The 27,257-nt window shown below is 40.5% G+C and overlaps 1 protein-coding gene across 4 annotated transcripts in view; it reads left to right on the top strand.

Annotated features, from left to right (window-relative positions):
* Nucleotides 1-2,419: 2,419 nt before the first annotated feature.
* The window catches only part of LOC124163368 (FMRFamide receptor), a 682,967-nt gene continuing 658,129 nt past the window's right edge, over nucleotides 2,420-27,257 (top strand). For 2 of the 4 annotated variants that reach the window (XM_046540241.1, XM_046540238.1), the window contains exon 1: nucleotides 2,420-6,622. The gene's annotated coding sequence lies outside the window, so the exon portion shown is untranslated. The remainder of the gene's footprint in view (nucleotides 6,623-27,257) is intronic. The other 2 variants (XM_046540240.1, XM_046540239.1) reach the window with 2 other exon arrangements.

The raw sequence follows: 27,257 nt of genomic DNA, 5'->3' as shown, positions 1-27,257 counted from the left end.
CTGGTACGCCTAATTTCGGCTTTGAATATTTGGAAATTCAATCAAAGCTAATCAAAAAGGTACTAACGGTAGGAAATCGACGGTATAAAGCGGCAACTAGCGTGCCCAGAGTAAAACCTTCGCCTACGGATGACAGTCGAGGATCGACTTGTGCGATTCAGAATGAAAAAAAAATTGCTAATCGAATGCCTTTTTTCAGTTTATAAGTGTTAATTATCGAGGCCCACTGAACTCAGAACAATCGTATGCTGACTCCCTCTTCCCAAAATATGGCAAGATGGTGCGCACCTGGCAATCCTGAGAAGTACTTCTAAAATTGCGCCCCATTTAAATACGTGGGAAATGGCGCAACATCGAAATTTTCTCCTTATTCATGCATTTCGTATGAGGTTGTTACTTGAAAGAAAAATTATTTGGATCCTAGAAGATGGATTTTTTGCCTCAAAATTCAATAATTCTTTCATTTAAAATTAGTGAATTTAAAAATTTTTGGGTGTCGGCCCTGTTTTAAGATCCCGGACGATTTCAGCCAGGGTTTAACTGTACCCGTAAGCCGTACATAGCTACCTTCATCCTATTGTTTTCATTTCAAAGACGAGGGTCCTAGATCAGTGGCGGATACAAGATAGGGACTAGGGGGGCTAATTGGGGGTTAAAATTCCAGCAGTACTGGGGGTCGGAAAAAATTACCATTCTATCTAATGTAAATTGGATACCCAAGGGGGGGATATAGCCCCCTTAGTCCCCCCCCATGGATCCGCCACTGCCCTAGACCAACGGTCGGCAACCTATGGCTCTTTCGATGTCAATTTACGGTCTTCCAGTTCCATGCTCAAAAAATAGTAATTATATTTTTTTATTTTCAAAACTCATAAAATATCTCACACAGGAGGAAAACCATGAATGTAGGAAAGAGAGGGGATTAAGCGTCCCTGAAATAAATGTATTACCGATATTCGTATTATAGCAATGTCGAAATGTTGATGCACTGCTGGTTGCATAACTCCTCGGGTCTTCCTTCACAAAAGGTTGCCGACCACTGCCCTAGGAAATCGAATAGTAGTGATTATCGATGGGGGGGGGGGGGGGGGGGGCAGCCCCTCCCCCCCTAGAAGCAAAAATCGCAAATGTCTTTTAGGAAAATAATATTTTTTCAAGCGAATAATTTTCAAAACTAATAAAGAGCTGTGGAAGTTTACACGGGATTTCCACCGGGTCAGGTTCTCCAATTCCATCTCGGCCGACGTTTCGATGGGCGAGTTGTCCATCGTCTTCAGGGCATGATATATGTTACAGTTTCCTTAAAATGTTGGTTTCATTCACCTTTTCCATGCTTAAATCTTACTTATAACTTGAACAACCATGGCTTGCCCCCCCCTAGTTTTGATCCTGGGTACGCCCTTGAATGTTGGAGTGGGGCCTGTGTCGGCATTAGCCTGTTCTTAACGAAAGGTGAAAGGACCACGGCTTAACGTCCCATCCGACGAACGGGATGCTGTACTTGAAGTTTTCCCCACTCTGAAAGCACTCAGGAAGGAAGGGAACGGGCAGTGAAAAATCTCTTTTGCTGCCGGGATTTGATCCCAGGCCCATCGGGTGGAAGGCCAACACTCTTCCAATACAACAACCCGATCCCCATTGAGAGTCGATGATCATCGAAATTCCATAAATATGTATGTATTTGTCAATCTTCGATTTTTGATTCCCATGATCGACTTTGGTAACGGCATAAGTTTGTGGACTCGTAGATTTCCGTGGCGTACTTGATTCATTAATCTTCCGGGCTTTCCCCTTGTTGGTTGTCAGAGGTTGACGACAGTTTCGCCGGGATTTCACAAGGCCTCTTCAGATCGACGTGGAATTATATGTGAATTTTAAGTGTGGTGCGTTGAAAAAAACTATCACCTGAGATCACGTTATTTTTCATCCAAGTAGCTACCTCATCCGTAACGTATGACTGGGGAGAAAAATTCTATGTTCGACCTTAAGACGCCTGGTGGAATACCGGCGAAACTGTAGTCAAAACCTGACAACCAACGCCGCAAAAACCCGGAAGATGGAGATAAAACGGAATTAGTTATGTTCATTAGAATTTGCGGTAAAATTTGTCAATGGACACGCTTATGTGTGGAAGCATCTATTACTCCTATCTTCCACTCTCCAATTACGGTTTCAACCCTCTCCCCTTCAACCCTTCCGAAGCATCTCCACGCACTGCGTTCCTGTATCTCTCCCTCTCAAACCGCCTCTCTTTCTCCCCTCTCCACTTCCCCGCCCACTACCCCATTCCCCCCACCCCCTCTCCTTCAGAGGCGCGCTCAGCCAGCCATTGGCATTGGACCGCTAGCGAGAGAGACGCGCGCGGGGAGGAAGGGTAGGGGAGCTGGCGGCTCGCTGCTACGGGCCCTCCGTTCGCCCTCGACAGTGTTCCGAGCGCTTTGGTCGCCGACGCAACCGGCGGCAGATAGCGACAGCGGCGCGAGAGACCGTTCGCTCGTATTCGGCCGGCGAGTTCACGAGTTGTGTTTGTGTTTACTCGCGAGCCGGGTGAAAGTTTTTTCTTGCAGTGTCGCTTGAGACATTCCGTTCCTCCGTACGTTGGCTCTTCATTGAATGGGTAGGGGTGATTAGGAAGCAAGTAAAGATAAGTTTAGTAGTGCATGTCTGACTGGAAAGAAAGAAAATAAGTTTTGTGGTGATCGACCGATCCTGTCGTCTTTACGGTGCCAGTGAAAACTTTGAGTGGGTATGATGGGAAATAAAGAAATGGGACGAGAAAAATTGGAGTAAAGATGACTGGAAGTGATGATTGGACTTAACAACGGTAGGCAGTGTTTTGTTTATTGAAATTCTACAACTTTTCTCTCTCCCTCCCCTTATTGTGATATTGTTTCCGACACGGAAGCCTTTTCAAGTATTCCCGCCTGATGACAGTGCACTGAGGAAACTTTTCAACGCCACTCACCCACTTCTTGTTGTTTGTTTACATTCCCCGCTACTGTGTCGCAGATTCGGTTTTTCGCGCATCGGCATTCGATTCGCGCGTGCGTGGAGGAAAATAACATTTTTTCTCTCCCGCTAAGTGTTTTGGTTTTTGTTTTCTAGTCCTTCCAGTCTGGAAAGGTGACTTTGGGACCAAGTGAAAGTATGGCGAAAAATTAAAAAAAAAAGATATCAGTCCTCATTTTTTTTTGCTTGTCTTCCGCTCGCGCGCTACTTCGTCCCTCCGCCGTCCGTGGAAGAGCAATGGAGTGTCCCTCCGCGTCTGCAAAACAAGCGCATGGTTGCCATGAAGACGTCCGCGGTAGGACTGTCCTCTTTCGGAGCGACACCGAGTCGACACGTGTTCGCTGCTGCAGCCGGTGCGACATGGTGACGAGCTGAACTCCCTGGTGTCCAATCGCGGTGAACACCCGAAAGAGCACCACACCCACCAACCGTTTCCTCCGCTCACGCCGATATCGTGTGGTGTCGGTTACGTAAAGTGACCCTTTGTGCTTTCGCTCACTCGTAAGAAGAAGGCCTACTTAAACGTACTTGTTTGTTTTGTCGGCTGGAGTGAGGGACCGAACGGCCATGACACTTCCTTCGTAAGATAACAAGTGTAGGGAGCACCCATCCCCTTGCGGGTAAAAAAATAGACAACAAAAACGACTCTCCAAACTGGGTCCGAGAGGAAGTCCTTTTTATTCATTTTATTTCCCCTGCTCTGTCCTCGTGGTGCGACAGCGGCCAGTACGGTTTTGGGCGGAGGTCAGTGCAGTCGGAGCTGCCTGAGCGTCTCGTCGTATAAAATTTTTTCAGTTGATTTCTCTTTCGCCACTCGCGCGCGTTCGTCTTCGCTGGCGGAAACCAAGTTGGGAGCCGTGCCCAAGAAGGTCACCGGCTAGGCGTCGCTCCTCGTCACGGGACATCGCTCCTTCATTGTTTGCAAATGGTGAAGGAGGCGACAATGTTGGACGGGAAGTGGTGAGGAGTCTTCCCCCCAACTCAAAACTATCCTTCGGAATAAGAAAGGACCAATTATCATCGTGCCAAGTGATTAAATTTGTCCCCCCCCCCCTCAAGAGATCCGGAAGAAAACAAAAGAAGAACAGAACTTGCCATCACGTCGCCCTTTCCTCATGTGAAGCAAACGAGGAAGTTCTTTTAGTGGGCGTTCGGATTTTCTGTTGTGCTCAGAGACAAATTCGTCCCTGGGTCCCCATGCCTCAAGTTGGGGTAGGATATCGTAAACACAGCGGACTCCAGCGAGACGTTGCGGTGAAGTAACACCCACGTCCGGACTTGAGGGCGTTGTGGCGCGGTTCTTCAGGCTTTGGATAAATGCCTCTCGAAAAGTTGATAGAAACTTATGATGAAGTGTTCTCAGGCATTATTCTTTTCCTCATGAATGCGCAAGAAAGAATTTCTCGAGGCCAGTGACTCCCACGGAATAAAACAATTGGGCACGCCCACTCTTGGACCTGAGATACATTGTCTTGGCCACTGACGTGAGTTTCCTCTTAAATAATTCTCTGGATGCTTTCGAAAATACGTTTCTACTAAAACACTTTCGTATTGATGGAAGGGTAGCTATTGTGTTGTGTCATTGTCAAGTTTACTGTACGGGACTCCAAGAAATTCGGGGTGCGGAAAAAAGTCGTGATATTAGGTTTGTTTCAGTCCTGAACTTGTTTATCTTTTTACCTAAGATCGCGATTGTGTTGGGCTGATTATGTTGCGAAGGAAGCTTTTCCCCTAATACCTGTGGGCATGCACGACGAAGTTCACGACGTTTCGCTCGCGGACTGAAGGCGTCTTCGGTGGCTGACGATTCGTTTAGCTCTTGTCAAACCAACTGACGGTCCGCGTGGAGACGACGCGCGAACGTTGTACGAAAGAAGTAAATTTACGGTCGTAATCGAGTATCATTGAGGATATTCAAAACGCCTCTCGCTTTTTAGGTTGGTGAAATGTTCGAGTGATGTTGTCGGAGAGATCCGCGCTGTTGTCGAAGGTCTGGACCGCGTGAAGTCTAAGAAAAAGGTTTTTGACTCTCCGCGGGTTCAATTCGATTCCGCAGCGCCTCCTATTTCTTAGGACCGGAGACGGCCGTGAATAGGGGCGGGGGAAGAAATCAATCCCTTGAGGTCGGGGCGGTGGTATGCGAGCTGCCCTCTCGTACGCACTCCTGGCAGTCTTGGGCACTTCATTGTGACGGGAGGTTTGGACCGCTTCGGGGAGAGCGCGGCTGACTTATCGTCGGAGCCCTACGGCTGACGCGCGCGGGAAGTGACAAATATCGTATCCGTGGGTTAGATTATGTTCGAATTGCTATCGAGACAGGGACTTGTTTTTTGAGTCCAATATTATTTTTTCCGGTGCCTCCAGAACGTTGCTATTTCTTCTGGTCCTGTTCCATGTTTATATATCAACCAATTTCCCAATGGATGTCCCGTTAGTGATAGTTAGATGTGCTTATCTTTCCATGTCGCCTTAATGGATGGTTTTGTGAACGCTCTCGTACAAACTATCCTCGAACAGTAGAGTCGAAATTCTTTGGATATTTCTCTGTCGTTATTGTAGAGTTGCAGGGACAGGTATCAGGACTCTCTCCATCCGCGGGCTTGTTTTAGGTTTTCCTCCTGATTCAGATGATATTTCATCTACCTTGATATCCAGTCATAGAATTCCGTGGGCAGAATTTTGTGCTTGGTCCTTTATCGTAGATGCAGACTGCCCTTAGTCACACATTGATTCGGTCCTTGTTTATTTTATTTACCTTAAATCGCGATCGTGTTGTGCTGATAACGTCGCGAAGAAAGTTTATCCCCAAATACGTGTGGGCGTGTTCGACGAAGTCTCACGACGGACTCTTGTAGGCGTTTATCTCGCGGGCTGAAAGCCCTTTAGGTAGCTGACGATTCGTTCATCACTCGACAAATCAGCTGACGGTCCGCGCAGAGACGACGAGCCGTGTTGGAGGCGTTGATCTGATAGTAAATTCCGTCTCAAAGTATGCTCCTTAAAGGAGGATATGGTGCTGGGTTTGGGTAGGTTTACGTGTGAAATACGTGTGTCTGGCTTCAGTCTCTCTGAAGTTTCGGGAGGCTGGAGATTTTATCGCCGTTAAGTGTGCGTGTCAGGCGTATTCGTCGCGGGAGATTTTTGCTCTAAATCTTTCCCCGTCGAGCCGTGTGAGCGTAGGCAGCGTTGTCCGAAAGGCGTCTTGTGTGGACCGCAGATTTCCTTCCCTTCTCCCTGGTTTGGATCCTCTCCAGGTGGGCCAGAAGAAGTTCTCAATCCTCTTCTTAGTATCGGGCGCTGTGTTCGTGCATCGTACCGGACGTCTTCCCCTAATTTGCGGTCCACGGAGGGGTAGGGTGAGAAGGTTCGTCTTGGCTCATTTCCCTGTCATCATCTTCACCACCACCCACGCCCGTTCGGTGTGCCTCCCGCCATCCCATAGACGTACCAAAACACACATTCCCCTTTCCGACCGGTGTTGAGTGTGTGGACCCCTTTGGAAGACGCGGAATCGGCGTCAAGAGTCGACTCTCCGTCGGTGCATCGCGGATTCTAATTTGCGTGTGCGACTATTTGTGCGAGGCGAGGGAGGGGATCGTGTCCCTAAAGTCAGGTGAGTCCTCCTGATCAAAGTGCTTTAATCCCTTTTCCCATCATTTACGGCAGGTATATTAACCCTTTCTAACCCAGAGCTGCTTCTAGGAGAAATTAAATTTCATTTTAAAAATTTCTTTTCATTTAAAAAATGTGAACATTTTTTTACTAAATCATAATTATTGTGGCAGCGACATATTTTTACTTTAAACTTTAGAGCAAACACGAAGAATTTCTCTCCTTAATAGAGCTGAAAATGTGAACGTTTTTGATGTTACTTAGAAGCAGTATTGGGTAATAATGAGTTTAGGGGCGGTTCTTTATATTAACCGAGAAAAGGGATAAGGGAGGAAGGAATGAGGGGGTTAATGGATTGGCAGATAACTTATTTATATGGAACACAAAAGAATTAAATTTTGTATGGTTCATTTGTGGCTTTTAATGGGTTTTCGTGCGTAGCTAATTCTTCCTTAAATTATGTTACGGAACCCGAGAAACCCCTTAACCACCAGAGAGAAGGCTACCACAACGATTATTGACGTCATTACAAGTGGCACAGGAGATAAAAGCACACGTTAACTGACTTATGCCATGGAATGATGAGGGGTAAATTGTCTTGGGATAAAAGAAACTTCGAATAATACAGTTCCACGTTATTACATGGTAATTAAACACGGTGATTTTGCGGATGTATCTTGCGACTAAATAGTTGGCAGTATTGAATAAATAGGCATCAAAGTAATATCAGGAGTTGGGAATTTGAATACGTTGCTCGATTAAATACCCGTAGCACTTCTTTGAAAACATACGTACAGAAAATAGAAAAGAAAATATTTGAAAAAGAGTGACGCATGAAAAATTATTAATTGCTCACTACCTGAAAGAATTAGCAACTATTGCTAACACAATTTTATTCATATATAATTTAAACAAGGAAAGTAAAACACTCAAAAATCTCGCTCACCTTTTCTGAAATGTCGCCACACATCTATTGGCACCGCGTATGTCAATCCACAGCTAATATTATTTATATATTAAGTCAGGGGCGCAGCCAGGAATTAAGACAAGGGGGGGTTTCAAGCGCAAATAGTACTGGGGGGCTTGAGGGGATTAGCATACCCGCCAGGGTAAGCGGGAGGTGCGGAGACCTTCCGCCGGAAAAATATTAAGATAAATGGTTCAAAATGGTGATTTTTTACGGCCTTCTGAGGGATATTTTATTAATCCTCACATTTTTCTATAAGCAATATTAATCCAATTAAGTAAAATAGATTTAACTTAAAAATTTCTGTGAGCTCTGGGTGGGGGGTTTATCCCCAAAAACCCCCCATCGCTGCGCCACTGTATTAAGTTGGTTAAATAATAACAAGGTAAATAAATTCACACCAATTTATTGCTAAAACCATTGTATAACATGCAACAGCCAACATTTAGTCTCTTGCAAATGCCATGCCTTCAATGCCATATTTTAAGCTTCCAAGTCTTTTTTTCCGCTTTTAAATAGATTCTGCAGCCATTATTTATATTTTAGCAATATCCACTGCTTTGGAGCCCTAATGACAATTCTAATAAAAGAGGTTTTCACTGCCAGCCTAATTTTACATTGCAGTTAGAGTCATAAGCCCCTCAAATAAGACTTGTAATGCGTGCTGTTTAGGATGAGGTTGATCCAGCGGTGGATCCAGGCTAGGGGCATCAGGGGAGGGGGGTGGGGGGGGGGCTAGCTTGGTGGTGAGCATAAGAGGTAATCTCCCAGTAGTAGTGGGGGTCCGGGAGGTTACGAAAATTTTCACCCGGGACGGGTTGTCAGTGGCTGGGTAATCGGATCGGTGCCCCGGCGCCCGGAGTTATCCGTGAACTTTTTGGTGTTTGGGACTCTCCTCTCCTGCATATATTCGACAAATGAACAAAATTACCATTTTATCTAGTTGAAAGTGGATATCTGGATCCACCAGCGGGTTGACCAATACTTTACTCGGTCAATTTGATCTCTGCAACCAGCCTTCATCATTCACTCGGCTGTAATCTGCGCTTGTATCTGCCCCCTTGCTACCGCACCTGTTTATATACCATATAAGTTATTTTCTATGAATAATTATGGTTTCCAAATCTGGACTCTGTCACACTCACGTTGAAAACCCTACTTACACAGCAAGACTATATCATGAAAAGATTTTGGCATAAGGTGACATTCACATATTCCACACAGTTATTCCACCTTCCAATCGTCCAAAATTGTCGGTACTGAGCAAAGTTCAGTATATTTACAATTGGTCGAGTAAGAAAAAATTCTTCCGTGATAATGGGGGAGTTATTATATTCAGTAAGCAATCTCTTATGTCTGTTAAGTTACTTTATCCAGAGTACCATATTCCTTGACTCTTGATATTACACCTACACTCCACAAATGGTTCATTTGAGTAGACCTGAATAGCATTTCGAGAACCGAGATAATGGTCGTAAAATTTTAAGTGAGGAGAAGGTGACATTTTAAAAGGCTTGGTAATTAATTTATCTAGAATTTCAGTGCACTGGGTATATTTATGTTTTGACGTAGTCCTACTTGAAAATTACAAATGACAAGATAAGCGTGTGAAATGTTCTATTTCAACTCTATGATGTAAATAATTTTGAAGTAAACAAATAAGTTTGCTTGAAACTGGTTTTGAGGAGACAATGAGAATAGCTATCCTACTTAGTTCTCGTTGTAATAAAGGTTATATCTATCAGTTTTCACTGAGGGCTTGAGTTTTTTTTACCCTATTCACTAAGTTCTTCATAAGTTACATCGAATAAGGTTCTTCAAAAATGACAACCTTTTCTTAGTACCTGTTGAAACTGAACATAAGAGCACTGGGTATCGTCAAGAGGTATTTCATTGGATAAAATATAAAAGTGTTGCATTGCCCTCTATACCTACCAATCTACCAAGTGCTCTTGTAAAAAAATCCTTTTCACTTTTCACTTTAGCCGTCATTTCCCTTACGTGTTATTTCATTATAGACGAGTGAACGGATCAGCTAGTGTGGACAATTTCCGCCGGAAATATTTTAAAATATCATGATTTTTTACTGGAATTGTTGCTTAAATTAATAATTGTTTCTAGCAAGCAAATTCACCAAAGGGTAGCCAAAGATACGGTTACAAAGCCAGTACTTAATACGATTACTAAGAAAATATTTTTTTTGATAAATGAGTTAACTGGATAAATTTTATTTCATACGAAATCTATTGAAAACTTTTATTTGTGACAAAACGTAATGAAAGTTAATGAAAAGTATTTTTCTATTATTTGGTAAAAAAATTCCTCTAACAAAAGGAAAAAAATAGTAAAAATGAGCAAAATGGTTGGCCTCTGACCGAAATAAATGCTTTTCCGTGTTTAATAACTATCTTTTTAACTGAATTCATGGTATTCATCTTCTAATAAAATGTATTCATTAATCTTCCCTTATATAACAAGAAACATGGATAAAAAGATGTGTGCGACTGACTCACTAATTTTATTGAGTATCGCGCACAATGCATATCCTCTATCGCTTAGTACAACCGCATGGCATGGTTACTAATTTTGAATAAGTTTTCACGGTTAAAACTATTGTCTATTCCGCCTCTTTTATATATTTTATGACTATAATATGTCACTACGCGAATGGTTTTACATTCGAATATGAATGACTAATGTAGATGTGAACTTATAATCATTTAGGAGTGTGTCCTTCTTATAGATGCACGAGTCTTGCTACCATCGCGTGAAAAATGCTCCAATAACAAGTAATATTCAAACCACTGAAACAACAACATTAATATTGGGTAAACTAATTAAATAATTATAATGTGAGAGAAATACTAATTTGTTCACTTTCCTGCTTCCTTTCAATGGATGAAATTTCTTCCTCTCGGTCGCACGTAACTTCTTTCCTCCGAGTAGCTCCTCCGATAGGAATTGAAATAAAGACACTTAGCGTCGATTTTCACAGTTTGCACGACACGTTAGTAAGATATAGAAATCGTCAGGAAAATGATAAAAGCACTACTTTGTAACCACTGAATTGTATAAGAGCTTATTATTCAAAAATATTAATGGCGAATTTTTTCATCTTGTTTTTCAGTCTCTCTGCTATCACTTACGTTGACGTCACTCTTAAAAGTATTGTTGAGGGCTTCTCTCTCGGTGGTTACGGTTGTGCCCATCTAATAGCATAATTAAAGCTTGAAAAGGCGTAACAATTTTGTTTTCTTGATGGAAAGGTTTCTCAACTTAAAGCCTGAAGTATGCAGTTATTTTTTATAAATACTCGAGAATTGTATTTAATTGAAGCTCAGCAACACTTCGGAAAACGGTTTTATATCCTAGTACTAATAATTCCAAATTTTCAGTAGCACAGAATATAGTCCCTGCGTAATTAGAATCCTTGCAACATTAAACGTCACTTGCATATGCGGATCTAGGGGGGGGGGGGCACGGGGGAACGTGCCCCCCCCCAGAACCTAAAGGAAGATTTTAGTAAAGTCCCATTATCATTGCGTTTGTTTTGTATTACGAGGTATCCTTGTGCCCCCCCCTCCAAAAAAAAATCCTGGATTCGCCCCTGGGCACTTGTGTCAAAAATTTGAATAAAATATGTCAAAGAATAATAATTAGGGTTGTGAAGAGTATATAGCAGGAGCCTGTTACTCGTAGGCTCCGTGTAACCCTCGAAACAGGTGCATATGCCTCATGAAACTATAAAGCATTTCTCATTTCAACGAAATAAAGAATGAGAGTTGTATTATATAGTGTATTTCGCTTTACAATGAGAACCAACTATGCTACACTTTCATTCGGCTTCCTAAACATTAATGTAATAAATTAATTAATGAGGGTGTTTATGGCGAGCCTAAATTGCTTCATTTCAACGCAAGTTATTTACTGATATATATGTTGCGGAGTAAACATAGTCCTGCGTTCCGCTAATTTTGCCCATGCAAACTACGATCTTAATACATGAAAAGGTTGCCGCATCCTGAAGCAAGAGTGGATTCAGGATTTTTGCTGAGGGGGGGGGGGGGGGGCTGACAGGCAAACGGTCTTCTCATATTTGAGATTAAAAACAATGTACAACAATAATCACGAAATATTCTCTTTGTTTCAATATGAATGTTATTAATGAGAAATTAATTGATTGAGTCTCCATAATACAAAAAAACAAAACGAACGTAATGATAACCGTACTAAAAATCTTGTCTATTTTTCAAGCGTCTGGGGGTTGGGTGCACGGAGAATGTGCCCCCGTTTCCCTCCGCCCCCGAATCCAAGTCTCAAGTGCTTTGTTAAAAAATATAGGATATGATTTTCTTTATAGTCCAGTGTGAATTAAAAGCAGTATAGGTAATATAAAGACAGTGATTGATAACTGTGGTGATAAATAAGCAAGAAAATATGTGTTCCCATAGCCACCTTCCCTATTTCATTCCTGAACGCGTTAATTATCCGGGTTCAAATCCTAGATTAGGAGAATTTCAGATGAGGTGTTATGAGTAGGTTATTTCAAGTTCAACACTCCGTCCGTCAAGTATGGCGTTGAGCTGTGATCCCCTGGTGTCGTAGTAGGGATACGCCAGCTGCTCTTGAAGTTAGGTTTCTCGCCACCCCTCATACTCCTAACCCCATTCAATGATGCAAATTACCGTAAATGACGGTCGTAACTTTAAAACATTAATACCATACAAAAGAACTGTGGATCTTGACTTAATTAGATTCGCGTTATTTTTCGCTAGTCTGGAGGAGGTTGAAACTTTAATGAATGATGAAACTTGTATGCCATTGAAATTTTTTTTTTCAAGTTACAAGTGCGCGTATTTTTTATGGCATGGATATATTTTATTATTGATTACTGGAGCCACCGCGTATAGAAAACAATATAGGATTATTACTTATATGGAATTTAGCATAGGAAATAAGGAATTATGTAGTAATTTTATTCCATCAAATTCAGAGGCCCACTGGCATAATAACCTAACAACCTCGTAGAAGTCGTAGAAGCAAGCCGTATCTCTCTTCCGTAAGCACATGAAAAATTCTTGCCCAAAGAAAAATTTGAGGATATGAATGCAGCGGAGGAATAATTTTCGAAAGTTCTCGGGTTCATAACCCTGTTGATTCTTTTAATTTGCGCTAAAATTCCTGTTCAGCGAATTTTCTGAATATCGAAATATATTAGAAATCCTAAAGGGCACAGGGAAAGGAAATACCGCTACCCTGAATGTAAGCATTTCTTTGACCAATGGCTCATTTTGGAGTGAGATCTACCCTTGAATATCATCGGCCATCTCGATATTCGAGTTTGAAGTTCAGTTGGAAAATGTGAATGTACTATTGATAACGCTGGCTTTCAAAAGGCTGGTGCGGGTTAAGCGCTGGAATACGTACCGGAGGATCTTGGGTTCGTATCCGGCTCCCGGTGCTTCTACCAAAAGTAATCTTAACGGTGCGAATTATTAGTAAAAACTTCTTAGAAATGTGATATTGGTATGGGAAAACGAACTCCAATCCTATCCTAAATTTCTCTTGCCAGCGGCTAACTTCAAGATAAGCTCATCCCTACAGAGTATTCGTTTGCTCCTTTCATTTGCTTGTTTGTTCGTAAAATTGATTTGACAACTTTCCTTTGCTTATTATATGAGATTTGACTAATCCGGGTAAAAATCCTTGAAAATACAATTTTTCCTCGTTAAAAGTGATTGGCTTGTACCGAGAGTGAAACCTGAAACTATCACGGCTGATTAGGCGTTAGCCGCGATAGTTTCAGACTGATGCAGATTAGGGGTCAGCCGCGATAATGTTTTGGAAAATGAATTTACCCCGGGAAACATTCCAGCTTGGTGCCTTATCATTACTTTCGACTTATCAGTGGCCTTACCCTTACCCTAGCGTTACCCTAGCGACCCCTGTCATAGGATGGGAACATTTTGAATCGAAAAATTTGGCATTTATGGAATTCAAGACTTTACTCCTAAAGGTTATAAAATTTTCCTATTGCTGAATAACGGCTTAGCGGCGTGAATCGCTCGATATTAATCAGGCCAATGGATATTTTCCCATAATCATTTGCGGTGGAAATGTCTTCCATTTCTCGATTTTATAGCGTTCATTTTGGGGTGCGCGTTAATTTTATCGACACCGGGGTAGTTGGATCGCTCAAGCACTCTTTGCTCAATTGTGGGTCTGGTCTCTTATCCTGATCGTGAATAATATTTTTCAATCGTCTAAGTCTTCCATTATTCACCGTACTCTTCTTTTTTTTTGTCTCCAAATTTTTAATGCCTTTTACTCTCATCATCATCACTGGACAACACTCTTAAGATTAGTTAGTCGCGGCTTTTCGGGCAGGTCTCGTATCAGATACTCTTTTCACAATCACTTATTTTTTCCTTTTCACATTCTTTGTTTATCTGCTCCATATATTTATTAGAGGTTTTCCTTTTCTGTTGTAGCCATCTACTACCGTCCCTCGACGATTGTCTTCATCAGAGCATCATGCTTTAAGATATGGCCGATTAAGTTGTTCCGCCTACTTATCAAGGTTTTCTTAAGGCCTCTCTTCTCTCGCATTATTCTTAGGACTTCCTCTTTGCTCACTAGATCGATCCATTTGATTTTAAACATTCTTTTGTTGTTCCGCATTTCGAATGTCTCCACCCTTGATTTATCCACGGATTGTTGCTTATAGATGTCGAGAAGTATGCTTCAAGTGTGAGTTGCGGTAAATTGTTTCCTTGTTTAAATATTTAAATTCGCTGCAGTGAGTGGATTGAATTTTATTCTTTAAGCTTTTTCTTCACAACTGATGTTTCAAGCTACGGTGTCCCGAGGAGTAATTATTAAGAGAAAACGTTGCATCCGAGTTCTTGGACTATCAAGATGTCTGCGGTAACATGTTCCATATGGTGATTAGAGTAGTTGCTTTGTGCATTATTTTCAAAAAAGGAGTTTAAGGTTCACGTCCTTGAGACATATTCCTTGCTAACTAAATCTCCTTGTGGTAGGAAATGGAAATATGTATTCTTCAATGGCTATTTCGAACATTCCTTAGACCAGACGATTTGTCCTTGCCTTAAAATAAATGTCTACTAAAATAAATGTTCCACTGATGCTTAATGAATACTATCTGTATATTGGTGAACGAAAAACGAAATGTATTTGACTAACAACCGTTGAGTAAAGCTCAAAATGTTTATAAATCGTCCTTTTATGTTAATACTAAAGATTTTATATTAAAATGTTTATATTTATAAAATTGTTTCCCTATTTGTCACTGGTATTTTATGGTTTTGAATTGATCACTTAAGGGGTTTTTTAAATTTCAACTCCAGAATTGTAACATTTCTGATTTGTGATGCATTATGCTAAATTAATTTCTTTTTATCACGTCTTACGAGTACGAGTAGCATGTAGAGTTTCATTTTGCTGGAGAAACTCAATTCGTTACCCCCTAATTTAAGCATGGTATGTAGTATCCTTGTCTCAATTCAAATATGATTCATATCAATTCGTTGCCCTCTTCATATATCTTCTATTCGGGGCACGTCTCGGATTTAATTTCATATATTCTTCTGCTTCTCACATTTGCTTGCTATTTACGGTGCTAAGCCAGATTTAACATGCTGAAATGATTTCTGCATCGAACTCCATTGTCAACGCGTTCCTGGCTCAAAACAGGGTGGTACCTTGCTTATATTCGAACCCGGCGTGTGTTGTTGGTAATCCGTCATTAAATGGAATCGTACCGAAATGTTACTTCGATTGTATTCGAAGTATTACTTCGATTCTGAATGTAAACACCGCACGCTTCACAATATAAAAAAATTGGCATTGTAAAAGAAAAACAAACTTCAGTTATTGGGAATTTAATATTTTCTCACGACAAGTACTACAGTGTCGACGCATTTTTAAAAAATGTATAAGACTTTTAGGAGGCGTATTTTAAAGCTCAATGGTGCGGATAAAATGATTGGTTCGATTGTTTATTTTAGCGAGGCCTTATAAATATGCGTATTTGTAGTCAACGTGGGAACTAGAGACGCTGTATCAATATTGGAAACATGGGGGAATGGAAATTAATTCGGTGAAAGATTGATTTTATTTCGTTACTTTTATTAATGATAACATGAAAACGATACGTAAAAAAGGTGATATTACAAAATGAGTTTGTAATACAGGATCATACAAACAATGTTCGCAACATCTACTGTTATAATTATCGTGATTAGGGTGACGCACATATTCCTATTGCCATATCAAATATCCATATGGTAATGACGTATTAGGAACCTAGTTTAATTAATTAATATACCGGGTGTTTAAAAATGAACGCTTTCTAATATTCATTACACCAAAAACACAGCCATAAATCATGTACATCAGATACAAGAACAGCTCAAAGAGTTTTATGTAAAAGCCTACAAGTGTTCAATGTGGGCACCGATGAGGGAGTTCTTCCCAAGCATTGATTAGTGCCTCTAGAGTAATGGGGAATATGCACAATTTTTTAAAAGTACTATAATAAGAAGGTCACTACCTCGAATGTACTCGCCGTAAATCTGGCGAACGAATAATGTTTTTTAGCTGACAATGAGTTATGAGTCTTTAAAAATTAATCTTCATCGGCTGCTTGAAAACACGACGTCATCGGAGTATGACGTCACGGTACGGTATCCACTGATGGCGGACTGAGGAAGTGGATATAAAATCAAGCTACACAGGGGCTCAAAGCAAATTTGGCGAAAATAATTGCTATTTTTTCTTCGATGTATTGCATTCAAGGCTCTACCGCTCTAGTCTTCTAGCGAAGTGAATGGTGTACCGTCCGATGACGTCAGGAGGCGTTTCAGGTCAGGTGACTTCAAGCGATATTCGAGCACTTTTCATTAGCATTTAATGACGTTTGTGGAATACTAGGAGAGTTTTGGCGTATATATTTGGACTCGCAAGAAAATTGCCTATTCAGTGATACTTGCATGATGAACAAATTTCATGCATGTTACCCACTGTTGCAACAACTGCTTCAATTCTATTTCTTAATGCTGAAAGGTCAGGTAGTGGAGACATTATCACCTGGAGGATCACAACCGAACTTAATACGGAACGCAGGTTGCACGGTAACCACAGATTCCGCCTATGCAAACTGGAAGCCAAAAAGCTCTTAGATGCATAATTTGTACAAATGTCACTAGCTATCATCCTAAAATTTTTCTCAGGGTATAGGTAAATTTTGAACTCAATATTCACTGAAAATTTAAGGATGCTAGGGAAGGTTTTAGATTCATAAAAAATCAGAAAGCCAGACTGGCAGAGCAGGAGCGATACGTCTTCTTAAGCGTCATCTTCCCCTTAAGAGTACTGGTACGAGAAATGAGAAATTTTCATTTAATTTCCAAATATGATCATGTAATTGTACTACCTCAAGGACTGACTCCCACAAAAAATAGGCTTTCTGCGCTATATTTTCCGGGTATTTCATTTTAAATACCCATTTTTAACGGGTTCATAAGGTGATATCTACGAAATAAGTTTATTAGTGCTAAATAAATTGTCATAGGGACGGAACTTAATACGGAAAAAAAACTTATACAATATTCTTTATACCGCATGAATGATATAAATAAAAATCAGGTTTGCCGCCGGACTTCATTTTGAGTTATTAGCAAACGAATGCAGTAACTGAAGCAAAAAAACGTTAGTTACCATGAAAATGGAGTCACAATCGGCTTATACAGGGTGTTTTAGGAGGAATCTGCAATGCTTCAGGAGATGATAGGGGAGGCAATTTTAAGCATTGTTTTGTCAATAAACATGGGGTCGCAACTCATTAGTTACTGAGCTATGACAACGCAAGCATTTTTTGATGCACGTTGCAGTTACCATGGAAACGGTTACTCTTTGGTATCCAGCCTTTTTGACATTTTTTTAATACTTTGTATTTTGAATGACATTAAAGAATTAAGATTGGACGAAAACGTGCGATAGTAATTGTCTGGAACAATAAATCTCAAAATGGGTAGGTAAGATTGCGCAATGGTATTGTCGATATTCGATCAAATCTCTCATTTAATTAAGCTCAAGGATAATTTTTTTCAGACAATTATAATCGCGCATTTTCTTCCAGCCTTAATTATTAAATACCCTTAAAATTCAGAGTATTGAATATAAGTCGAGAGGGCTGGATACCCTAGAATAACAGTTTTCATGGTAGCTCCAGAGTGAATCCAAATAAATGCTTGCGTTTCTAAGCTCAGTAACTAAGGAGTTTCGACCCCATTTTTATGGAAAAACAATGCTTAAAATTATCTCCCCTACCACATCCTGAAGTATTGCAGATTCCTCCTGATACACCCTGTACATATAGTTGAAAAAAGTGCTCAGTTAAAAATATTAGAACTTATTTATGCCTATACACTCTCTGTACCCTTATTGTGCCTATAACCCTCGAATGATGTCCTGTCTGTGAAGGCCAAGCATTTTTTCAACTAAACGGGAAAAAATTATTTGGACCGAATCATCCAGTCGTGAACCTATTCCGTGAGTGCTCGGATACTTAAAGCGAACAAACCAATGGTGTAGAGTGCGCAGTCCACCAGTCAGGATTCCAAACGGATCAAGCTCGGCGTAAGCACCACGCAAGACGCTTCATATTTCTCTGGCGATGGCAGCGCTTCAGCCTCGCCGGACAAGTAGCCAACGAACTCTTGGAACGCAGTAGCCGGCATTGACGCATAGGGTGCCAAGATTGCGGACTCTATTTAACGGAGCACGCGCATGCCAGCCTTCGCCAATGGGGGTTATATTGACACGGTGGGTGGAGTACTGGGCTTCGACTAGGTGAATGCAAGTTCAAACCGGGGATGGCAAGTGAAACGAAACGAAAATGTTTTATTTCGACCCGGAGGGAAACGAAAATACGAGGCCTAGGTTTAGTTTCTTTCCCGGACGAAATTAAAATCACCAAGAAGTTAAGTTTCAATCCGGTACGAAACATTACATTCAAACTCCGCTGCTCATAGTTAAGTTTCGATCCAAGAAGTTGAGTGGAGGGGGATAAGAGGGAATAGTTTCGACCCATTACGTTTGACGTACGCCTAGAGAGGTTATAGCATTGAGCTTAAAATTCGAATGGCCAGTTTGCGTTCACCGTTCTCCTGTTAGTGGTAAAAATATGAGTGCCCCATGCATCTAATGGCGGTAGGCCGCACCTCTTCTTCATTCAACCATACTTCGTACTCGGTGCGTGGATCGAAACTAAACAGTTCGAATGTGAAGCATGTGGTTCCTACGGTGCGACACATTGTCTGCGTTTCGTTTGGTCCCAGAGTGGTTTTAGTTAAGTTTCGACCCGAAGTAATTTTGATTCCGATTTCGTGTCGACCCTGAGTTTAGCTCCCCGGGTTTAAATCCATTTCGTTTCGTTTCTAAATTTCGCTCCCGGGAACGAAACTATTGAAATTTTACTGGTTTTGACTTTCGTTTCGTATTACTTGCCAACCCTGGTTCAAACCCTTGTGATAGCGATTAGGGATGTACAAAAACACGCCAAAATACCTATCCAATAATACCGAGTTTTTCAAAATGAATAGCTGGGATTTAACGCTTTAAATATTATTTATTACACTTAACTTGCAGCAATAAATGACTAGCAGCTATAAATAAAATGAAAGGGGACCACTTATTAACGTCCCATCCGACGGACTGAGTGTTGTGCTTGAAATGCCCTCCACACAACATTAAAGCAGGGATCAGGTAGTCTCTGAAAATTCTCTGCTACCTCTGGGATTTGATCCCGAGCCCACGGGGTGGGAAGCCAACACACTAGCCACCACAACAGCTCGATCCCCATTAAGACAAAAATATGTAGCTGAATGATTAATCGAGGAAACAAGAACCGTTCGAGTGGAATCATAGAAGCAAAAAAATATGTATCTAAATGAAATTTTTATCGATTAACGAATTTAAATAAGGCGATATTCGAAAGAAGACGAAGAATCGTTTATTTTTAATCATAGAACGAGTTTATATCAACGTTCAAAATATATTACCAGAGTAATTGTTGTGAAGTAACTGATTAATTACAAAGTCGTGTTAGAATAGAGATTTTGTGTTTTTTTTCAGAATGTGACCTTAATAATCATAACCTTTTCAGAATGTGAACTTATATAATCTGACCCTTTCAAATTGGTACTTGGCCGCTGAAAAGTCAGCCAATCTGTAAAAGAATATGATTCTACCATGGGAAGCAGGTTAGCGGATTTTTATTGCGTGAATTTTTTTTACACCGGAATTACTTCTTTGCATTGCAGTTACCGATGTAGTTTTAGTTAAATTGTAGTTGCATTTTTGCGTTGTAGATATATTGTAAATACCCACCATCCCACCATATGTTATGGTTACTTAAGCTATTGAGAGGGACTCTATTATTTTACGGTTGGTTCGGAAAAATACTGATGTCGTATTTTATGTATAACTACAACTTTTACGCGCTAGCACTCACATAAATTAAATTCTTCTGTGATAAGAATAAATCGATGCCTAGTCTTTTATAAAACTAGAAATGGCTGCATAAACTGTTTGAAAACATAGATGAATTGTCTAATGAAGAAACTTGAACTGCATTTGGTCTCTGCGATAGTGTTTTATTGTCGCAAAGAGCGACAATTTCGCACAGCTATACTGCTGGCTTTGTTAGGCTAACTAGTTCAGCAATTAAAGAGTAAACGGAAATACCCGGCGAGCAACGAGCTATAAAGCTAAGTCGAATGAGGAGTAAAATGAAGTAAACCACACCATGCACGTATATGTGAATTAAGTGGATTTCAACGTAGTAATTCAACTTATTTGTTCGCTGAAATACAGTATAGGAATTTAGCGATCTGAGTAGCTACTTTGTGACCCCCTTGAAGAAAAAGGTTTTGATATTTTAACGGAGTCTTGTCCTAAAATGTGACTCACACAACCTACCAGTGCAATTTTGTGACGCTCGTGATACCTGTTCAGTCTCCCATATAGTAAGCTCACAGCCTCCCTCTCTGTCTGTATCTGCACCTTTGCACTTCTCGGAAGTATATTTCTGCATTCGCCCAGCTTTCGCGTGGTGAAATGAGAACTGAGGAACGCCTTCGGGGAAATTACGAGCCGCGCTTTTATGAGCCCTAGCCTAAAATGTCTCCCCAGCATTTCCTCTGCGCCTTCCCTATTTCCCTTATATCATTCAATACAGAAGCTCCATTCCGTCTCTGACGATGATTTCCGGTCGTATTATCTATCGACTCTTAAATATCGTCGACTGTTCAAACGAGTTTGCTCTTTCGCCGTACGCGGAATAACGCTGAGGTCACCAAGATAGGGGACGTGCCATGCGTGCTTCATGTGTCTCTTTTTTTTTTTTTTTTTTTTTGGTGGGACTCCTTGGATACACTGCGCCCTTGTACAAGTTCCGCTGAAAAAAATTAAGTTCTCTATTTCACAAAATTACTCGATATGTATTCCTTTTTTCACTATACCGGAAAACCTTTCAGAAAAAAATCTGTTTTGTCGTCGGTATATTCTCTTGGAATTGCATTTTTTTTATCCTAATACTGCTCTAGGCTCTTAAAAGGCTACTTTTCAATGCGTCTAAAATTTTTGGCAACAATTACTGAATATCTCTGGCGTTGGGACAAAAAACTAATTATATCAACGTCGTAATGTTAGAGTCTAGGTAAAATTAAACGTAGGCATATCACCGCAGGGGCGCAGCTAGGAATTTAGGCTAAAGGGGGTTTTAGGCACACCTAATTCTGAAGGGTGTGGGGGGTATGGAATACCTGCCAGGGTAAGCGGGAGGTGTGGGGGCACTTCCCCAGATTTTTTTAAAAGATAAATGGTGAGTTTTAGGGCTGTGCGAATATTTTGATGTTTTTTTCGTGAGCCATCCTTCCCCCTCATATTTTTATTAATAATGTCAAATTTGTCGCATGAAAATATTTTTATTAAAAAATTTCTCTGAGATCTGGGGCGGGAATTATCTCCTAAAATATCCCCCTCGCTGCACCGCTGTGTCACCGTGCTACCTCTTAGGGTATTAGCAAATTAATTTTGAGGTTGGTATTTGTCTCGTGGTTTGTGACAGCGAGGACAACGTGCTGCATTCCTCGTTATTCGTGGCGGGGTACTCGGAGTACGGAATATCCATTTTATCCTCGTGGAGGTCTGGGAAGAAAGGAAGTTAATGTTCCTCTCCCGAAAATATTCTAAGCACTCTTATTACGTTATAATGTTTAGCGATAAAGTTTACGGGAATTTGTTGTTAAATATTTACATCTACATACTACCCCGCAAGCCGCCTAAAAGGCGTGTGGCAGGGGTTGTTAAGACACCAGCCGTTTGCACATAAATAGGATATGAGAAATTACGATTAATATTTATTCAAGTCCTGGATGGTTCGGGGGAAAAAAGAATTCCCATATCTTTGGCAAAACATCTATCTTAATTTATCGCTTCTGTCGGACCTGGAAATATACTGTGGCTCTGATATTATGTTCTCCCTGCCGCTCTTAAAGAGATCCATTCTCAATTGTTCAAGCAATCGAAGCCTAGCGTTCAAATGAAAACTAATTTGAAAATTTTTTGATGCCTATAAATCCAAATGGGAATTCCTGTTGGGGGTAGTAGTAGGGGGTAGGTAGTAAGAGGAAGTAGTGGAAGACGTTGGAATATTTTCGGTTGTTATTATGTGTGGTTGACGTATTATATTCTCAGGAAAAAATAACTGTGATGAAGTATGTTCATGGCTTAAACGTAAGCACCTTGCAATAGCATAAATGTTTGTGTTATTATCTAATAAATACTTAATTTGAAGCCAAAGTACGTTAGTCTTGATTCGACGCTTCATACGTCTCATTCCCTTACATTTAATGGTACTTTTATTCACCAACTGACGTAAAAAATTCCAATTTTGTCTTAATAAATCAACTAATCTTTTTTCTTAGAGTAATATTTTCAAATAAAAAATTGTAATTAGGTTTTAGTTTCGAATCAAGTTGTTTATAAAAATATAACATCTGAAAAAGTAAAGTCTATTAAATTCATTTATATTATGAATGTATGGAAATCGAGACAAAACTTGAGGCTTTCGAGACGTGATTGTGGAGTAAAAAGTAAAAATGAGAAGTGGACAAGAAAGACGAAAAAGGGCGAAGTTCTAGACACGGTGGGTGAGGTGCGGAAACGTCTAAAACAAATACTAACGGATCATTTTACATTGGGCACGGAATTGCGCAGGTTAGTACTGCCTTAATTTCTAAAATGGCGTGGAATTGCGCGAATGCATGAATGAAATCAGAACAGGGGCTATTTTGTCATCTAACGTCCACGAATTGTCGCATGTGCTCTAGCAATTCACTGCTTTATGCGACGCAATTTTGACTACGCCTTCGAACACACATCGGATTGTGCAAGTACGTGCCCCGTATAAAACGGCCTTGAGTAAAGCAGGCAAGGATGAGGGAGAGAATAGGATTAGTAGATATAGTGAAAGGGATTACTATTTATTGTTATTAAATTATTCTACCGATTAAAGGAAGTTAAATGGAGTATTTAAAAGTATTCTGGGAGTCTTCCTTCCCTTCATGGACTTCCCTCTTCAATTCATAATAAGGCCTACTTCCTTACATTCTGCAACCATACCCTCTGTCTCCTTATCTCATGCAGAAGCTGCCTCTTTTCGCCCACCATGTTCAGCACTTCATCGTTCCTCCTCCTTCCAGTCCAATTGGCTTTCTCCATTCCGTAATGATAGGAATTAGGCCTGGTGAATAAGGAAGGGAAGCTCGATTTGGGAGGGAAGATCGGGTTGGCGTGGTGGCTAGATGGCATCCCACCTCATGGGCTCATGTTCAAATCCCGGAGGTGGCGGAGATTTTTCAGATTGCCCTATACCTACTTGAATTTTGCGTGGAGGACATTTCAAGCAAACATGTCGTCTGTCGTATGGGACGTGAAGCCGTAGTTTACTTTGAGCTTTTCGTTAAGAGATGGCTAATGGCGACGCTTCGGTCGGCTTTAGCAGTGTCACGGCGCTAGGTTTCTCTCCACATCTATACCTACCCATCCCTCATGGTTCAAATTACCTCAGCTTTCTGTCGCCTCATCCAAATGCCATAAAAAATTTGGGGGGGAGACAAGCCGATGTGATTCGTTAAATTCTGCATTTTTAAACTGCCTTGACAAAAGAATAATACTTTAATGGATATGTGCTTCCAGACCATTCTGCGGAGCAGTGTAAATCGGTGATGACACGGTTAGGGAGGGGCTAAGAGTGAACCGGTGGGCAAGTGTGGGCGGGACATCAAGGGCGGAGAAATTGTCGCTGTCACATGGGTAGGGGTGTACGTGGAATTGAGTCGTGTCATACATTGTTGGATTGTTAACTTTGGAGTAGATACATCAAAGAGTGGGTAAATATATTTATTCAATCTGATGACGAGAGGCAACTGGTATCTTGAAAAATCGATCGTCAAGGATTATCCCACCTTGAGTAATTCCTGAAGTTCTAGCGGCGGATACAGATGGGGGGCGCGCGCCCCCCCTTGTGGGGCCGCCCGTATTGCCAAACATAGCAGAATCAAAATTGTAACTCTTTTATATCATAATATGGCATTTTCTTATATTTTTACATAATTAATTTAATTAAAAACTTCTTAAACTTTGCATGTGACTTGATTATTTTTTATTACGATAAAATTAAAGGTAACTCAGGTATCTATTGCGCCCCCCTTTTAGCTTTTTCTGTATCTTAGTGGTGGCTTAGTGGTGTAATTGGGTAATGCGACTGACCAGCAATCGGGATATCCGGGTTCTAATCCTGATTAAGTCAATTGTTTTTCATGACGAACTTCATCCTTTAGTGTATATAAATTTGCGCTCTTGTGCGTGACTGCGTCACTTGTTTCATGGTATCACACATTTGAAAACTTGTAAAAATTATTTTGTTGATTAGCCGGTAAATCAAGAGCTCTTCTTGATATTTAAGCGCCGAGAGTGCGTGAAATCCTCTCTTTGGTGGTATGGTATTGGGAGGCGACCGACATGTTAGGTCCCTTGCGCTTAGAGGATGGGTGGAGAGAAACTCGGCATCGGCAGTGGCAAGCTGAAACAAAAGGCGCCAAAAGGACCACGGCTTTACGGCCCATCCCACGTTGTTGATCCAGAGGGCTGTACTGAAGTGACTCTCACACAGCACTCAAGTAGGGAAAGGGTTACCTCTGAAAAATCTTCACCGCCAAGATTCGAGCCTGGGCCCGCCTCAGACTAAATATTTACAAGAGCACTCTAGGTGGCTACGCAGTAATCAAAATCCGAGGCTAGCGTTGAAGCCTCAACTTAATTATTACTACGGAAAATGAATTATAAAAAAGTTTGTGAATAAAATACGTTACATTATCATAAGTCAAAAATCCCGATTCTGATTCTCGGTGTCTCAATGCATCGTAGACTCATCAATCAGAAAGGACGACTTACTCTGTACAGTTCTAAGACTGTAAAGAAGGACTTTGGTGAGTGGAATGTTTGATGACTGATTACCCCAATTAACTGGGTAACTGTCACTTCAAATAAATTAAAAAGTAGTTAAAGATGATTTAATTTATTGGAAGAATCTTTAATTAATTGGTGGGTTCTATTTAAGAAATGTTTTGTCTGCAGTTAATAATAATTCTTTTAATTAACTGCAGTCAATGTTATTTATATAATTTTCTTGAACCAAGGAAAGTTAATGTGTAAGACTTAAATAAATTTAAGCTCGCTCTATTTAGTAACAGTCTTGCTGTCAATCAAAATTCACGAACTCTTGATTTACTTTGTGGTATTCCATTATATGTTTTCCTGGATATTACATAATTACTTATACCACTTATTTCTTACTTAATAAGTGGTATAAGTAATTGTGTAATATCCAGGAAAACATATCGCTGTCAATCGTCAAATCTAGGAGTTAACTATCACTCTCTTAGTCATGATGACCTGTTTGATGAAACCGGAAGTCCAACTGATTGATGATTGATAATTGGTGATCGATCTGTTTTTGCTTAATGAATCATGAGTCTTTGATTCATTCGGTAATTCAGTCATTTTGAACGGATCGATGGTGAACGACCCATCGATCTAACGGTCACACCAAGCCTAACCCCCTCAGCTATTTGTATCTACGAATTAGAGGTGGAACCTCATTATAGCTGGTTGGAAATATCTTCAGGTATGCTTGAGTGGTCTAGCGAGTTGTGTTGCGGAGCGCGATACACGTGTCTGCTCAACCGAAAAGTCTGTAGGATTTGGTGGGCGTGAGCTGGTTGCACTTGCCTATTTCACGTTGCGAAGGGCTTCTTCGTCCGTGACCACTCTCACCTTGGCCTGAATAATGCCGCGTTCCAAGGCGTAAGTCACCGGGCGGCGCGGCGGGGACCTCAGCTGTGTTTTCGGGAACCTTGTTTCATGGCCCAACACTGCGGCCTTCCTCTCCTGTTCCGATAGTTTATGGTTTAGCTTTTCTGCTGTTAGAGGGAATTGGGGATTTTTATCTGGGTATTTATTGGAAATGATAGCATAAAAAATTCTTTATTGCTCACATTCTTAGCTCTGGTAAGAATTAAGTTTCGTCTTATTTTGAAATTTCGTGTTTAGTTGTACGGAGATTCGAAATAAAATATTATATATGCTCATTACTCAATGGGTGTATTGAAGAATGTGATGCAGTTAAATTATCATGGGAAATTTCTGAGTAAGGCGACGAAAGGATGACTTTTACTAACTTGATAGTATTTATAATGCACCATTGTATGCCATCATTATTTTATATGGTGTTTTTAAACTAATGGCTTGGCTGATATGACGCAAAAATTGAATATTAGATAATTCCTTTGCTTTAATAAAATTAATCGATGGAATTTTGAGTATGATTTATTCCTTAGATCTCGTGCGAACACATTTGTTCCGTATATCCTTATTGGTTATGAATTTAATGTCAATAAAAAGATTAGCAGATTCATTCAAACTATCTCAACGGTGGATTTCCCATACAAGATTACAAAATCGTTCAGATTGCAGAAAAAAGTCACACCCTTTACTCGTACCCACTCGCCGATATCTATGGATAATAGCCGCAGATATGTAGTGAATTTTTGAAAATATTCTATGTGAGAATCATATCTGTATTGCCTTCTTGGTAAAACTACTACTTGCCAATGCTTTACGGACAAGGAATGTTTTATTTCGAAAGATCTTTAACGTTAAACAGATCTTTAAAGTTTTTGCAGGAAAATAAACCATCCTGAAATCAAATAATGTTAAAATTAAAGTCTATTCATCTTTCGTGTTGTTTCTTACATTTCAGGGAAATTGAATGTTATAGGCCATGGTTAAAATTTGCTTCGCACGCAAAAAACGAGTTCCTACTCCGAATATAGCAACAGAAACATCTGACACCTATTTGTAGAATAATTTTTCACCGAAAAATTGTGTAAACATTGCCACTCGATCATAAATCGTTGCGAACTACACTTTATATGAGGCGATTTGATCGAAATTTGAAACATTTTCGAAGTTCACTATTATTCAAAACGCAAATTTATTTAAAACCAAATTATACCAA

The sequence above is a fragment of the Ischnura elegans genome, chromosome 8 (genome assembly GCF_921293095.1).
Source record: "Ischnura elegans chromosome 8, ioIscEleg1.1, whole genome shotgun sequence".
Lineage (NCBI taxonomy): Eukaryota > Metazoa > Arthropoda > Insecta > Odonata > Coenagrionidae > Ischnura > Ischnura elegans.
Note: the sequence above shows the minus strand (reverse complement) of the source record. Positions and strands in the feature narration are given on the sequence as shown.